This window comes from Solanum verrucosum, unplaced genomic scaffold (assembly GCF_900185275.1).
Source record: "Solanum verrucosum unplaced genomic scaffold, falcon-dt-bn FXZP01001226.1, whole genome shotgun sequence".
NCBI lineage: Eukaryota > Viridiplantae > Streptophyta > Magnoliopsida > Solanales > Solanaceae > Solanum > Solanum verrucosum.
In genome coordinates this window covers 15,506-19,430 of record NW_026019564.1, presented here as the reverse complement: position 1 = coordinate 19,430, position 3,925 = coordinate 15,506, and the positions used below count along the sequence as shown (strand labels likewise).

The 3,925-nt window shown below is 41.9% G+C and overlaps 1 pseudogene; it reads right to left on the bottom strand.

Annotated features, from left to right (window-relative positions):
- Nucleotides 1–1,322: 1,322 nt before the first annotated feature.
- LOC125817942 (cytosolic invertase 1-like) lies at nt 1,323–3,291 on the bottom strand (annotated as a pseudogene).
- Nucleotides 3,292–3,925: the final 634 nt, after the last annotated feature.

The window sequence follows — 3,925 nt, the reverse complement described above, 5'->3', positions numbered from 1 at the left end:
TACAGAAGGCAGTTCAGCTTGATAACTCGATAAGCTGTATTGACAGAGCAAAACCACTCTTTCAAAGGTGGGATCAATCCCAACCTATTCTTCTTAGCCTAACAGTCTATTCGTGGAAGTAAATTATCCAAAAAGTCTCCTTACTAGACCTAACATCCTGTCATCGCTTTCAGATACAAGGAAGTTGGACTAGTTATTAGACCAACTATCTCACGCTCTCTCTCTCAAACCCAGCCAAAGGAGCACATCTAGTTGAAAGACTCTCATTCTTATTTAGAATGGGAAGATCTTTCAGTTCGTAAAAGCTTAAGCTTAAGAGCTTTATCCATAAGTAATGAGAGGAGACTTTTAGAAAACCCTCATGCCTTCTCTGGAGACAGAGATCTTACTGCTACCTCCGAGTCTGACAATCTAGTTTTCTAGGCTTTTAGCTTTTAGAATCCCCTTTCTCTCTGATCCTTCGTGCGTTCTTTATCCTATTCCGATTCGATTTAGCTTTCTTTTAGTTGCTATATCTTTATTTTGAAGAAAGGTGGATCTATAGGGGAAAGGATAAATATATAGTATCAATAATAAGATAGTTTGATTTTCTTGTTTGCACATGTGTATTGTCTAATCTATGAGAATCAAGCTTTTCCCCTTCCGTAAGCGCATATAGGGAAGTGGGCCCTCGGCTATTGAGAGGACTCCTATTGTCTTTCTTTTATTTACTGGAGTTTCTTGTTCCCGCGCCCCCCTGGTACCGAGACCCCCGGTAATCTCTTGCAGGGCGCACAAGGCAAGGCCCTTAGTCTTACCTCATGCAGTTTCTGCTTTCTTGTTGGCTTGGCGGTGCTTTCCTTCCTCTGTGGAGAGAAGACAGAAAAAGGATGTTTCCCCGCTTTCCGTCCGTCGTGTATTCCCCCTTATGTCTTCTGTAAGAACGAGAGGGATGGGCTCCCCGCTAACACTTTTTCAGATATTCCCCCTTCCAAGGACGCTTTCTCGAGCCTTTTTCCCTCATCCCTTTTGGTTTGGGGACGACAAGTACTTCGTCTCGAGTAGGACACCGGTGATCTCTACATTCACCTATGTAATTTCGAAATCTGCTTTCAAGCAGCTCCGTTTTCTAAGGGAGAGTGGACTAAAAAAAGGAGAAGCGTCATGCGTCATGCTTTTGTAGACCAGCTAGTATACATTAAAGAAAGTGGCTTCCTCAATTAAACTAGCTTCCTCATCTTCTCTTCCCCCCAACAACTTCACTCCGGAGGAATCGCATATTCTTAAGCGAGAAGATCAGACTCTTATTATTGAATTTCCATTGTTTGCACGTAATAGCTCATTCTCTATATTTTTTTTATGCTCAATCTTTCCGTTTTCCTTTTTCAGTCTAAAAGGAAAGCGAAGTGACTATCCGATGATAGTCACGAGCGCTTAGAGGTATGAAGTTAAGCGAATCTTACTATCTGAAGGAGCTTAGCTTCTTAAAGGACTCTTAATAAAGAAAGCTTTTTTTAAGAAAGCAAGCCTTTCAAGTAGGGCTTGAAAGAAGGCAGGCGATCCGATCAGAAGATAAAGAAGATAGACGAGAAGATAAGGGGCGAAGGACTTTTAGAAATCCGATCGGTGTAAACATGATATAAATTTTTCTTTGTCCTTTCTTAAGAGACTCCGGACGCTCCTTGTCCTAAGCCCCAAGCATCCGGTTACCTTTGCGGATCTCCGCCGCCTGCTTTTGCGCTATTGTTACTTACGACGTCTCTTCTCTTACGCAATTCCTGACTAGTTGTAGTTTTTCTAAGGACCGGAATAAGAGGTTTCAGCTTTTCGGGGTATTTAACATAACGAATAATTCTATATTGGAAAAGTCTCAAAATTGCAAACAATTTTGATCGGTATTCAACTAAGGGCCCCGTTAAGTAAGATGGGAGCCAATACAAAGCTAACAAGCTTTCTTAAACGGGAACCCTGATCTAGATACAGTAGGATCAATTGAGTTAGCAAATCTAATGTGCGTACAAGCATCCTTTTCCTTTTATTTTGGAATTTGGCACTATTTAAATAAAAAATAACCTACAATAAGGTTTTCTTCCTTAAACACTAACCCGGCCAAGACTCACCAATAAGGTAACTCCGCCCTGTGTTTTTTGGATCAAATCCGGTGACAATTCTCCACTCATGTCCTTCCAGAGCTGGGTAAGTGATCTTCAAGGGCATCTCCCCGATCCATTCTTCCCAGCGCCCCTCAATCAAATCCATAACTGCTGTTGCTTGTGCAGGAGTAACTAGAGAACTTCAAATTGCAATAAAAAAGTTGTCAACTAAGAAAGACCGGAAGTCCATGCGAGCCGGGCTGATATTAACCAAAAAGATACCCTCCTCAAAAGGGCCTGAAATCAAAGACCCAGTCAGGGATAGAGTTGAGAATGACATTAAAATTGAACAACTGTGTAGGAGTACTAATAAGTTTTGTAAGGGTATAGTTTATTTAATTGAGTGAAATTAGGCCAGTAGTCTTTCTGAATGTGATAGCTGAGAACTGTGATTCTTCGCTCGATCAATTCTTGCCATCACGCTCTGGCTTTAGCATCTGCCGAGCACATCTAAGCGAAAAATAGAAAAAAGTGCCTGGATTTCAATTGGATACCCTTTTTCTCTGTTCCAGGTACAAGTCAAGTTGAATTTACAAAAAAAAATTCAGTGTTAGAAGTATTCAAATCCATAAATTCACTACGAAACAAGGCCGGAACCAATTTGAGACTTTGGAAAACTTCAAATAGTAAACTGAAACTATCAATCATATTAATATTACATCTATCTCCACATAGAAGTGTTGGAAAAGAAAGCTATCTGAGAGGCAGAGGTTGACTATAAACTTCATCTCTCTCTGGACCTCAGGGAGTTTTTCCAGAGCTGAATTGCGCGTGCACTTCTGCCAGAGCAGAATCACGTGTGTACTTGGTGTATAACCTCAGCAGTATCTTCCATCAGAACCCAAAATCGGCAACGAATATGTCCTTTAGACTTTGCTAGAAATGGCCGAACACTAAAAAATCGGTGGAAAACCAGCTTAAGCTGGTTGTACTTTGAAGTTCGTTCAATTCACACAGGCAGGGTGATTGAGGTGCGTGCTTCAACATCTAAGTTTCACACAAGGAACCTCCTGCTCTTAAGGATAAACTACGATATTTGATGGACTGGCAGGTCAGCCACGTAATTTATCCCTCAAGCTGAACGAACTTGACCTGCTCCTTTAGTTTAGGGCTATAGAGTTTACTTGCTTCTCACTAACGGCAGAATCATGAGCTTCATCACTCGACTCTAAACCAAATTAAAAACACTCGGCTATAGGATGACAATCCTTCACTCCGGAAGGGTAGGTTCCATACCGACAAGACCTCCTATCCCAGAATCCGCTCATTTCACACCAACTAAAGCGGAACTTAATCACCAAGGTAGAGTTGTATAAAGCCCTAATGTAACTGAACGAAGTGGAAAACCCGCAATACGAGAGCAAAAACCTTCTGTGTGTAAGAAGAAAAGCTTAATCGAGTTAGGTAGGATGTAGATCGAGCGCAATAAGCTACAGGAGTGATTATTTCGCTTTGGAAGGAAAAAAGCATGTCAAATAAGGTCCTCACTCAGCTCTCAGGCTGTCTGGGAATAGCTCCACCAGACATAGAAGAAAGGAGTGTAGGATTGGTAAGCTTTGCCGGAAAGAAGCTATTCGACAAATTCAGGAGGCTACTACCGGCGAAGCCCGCTTGCTTCGGAGCGTGCTATTGCGTGAAGCGGAAAGGGACAGCGGAAGACCACACCAGACAGGGAAAACGAGGATTAGATATTTCGTCAACCACCACTTGAGCGCGATTCGCTTATCTGTTGAAAAGTACCATCCAGACAGTAAACCTTTAGGGCATATGACTAGTAAGGTAAATCAACCTAT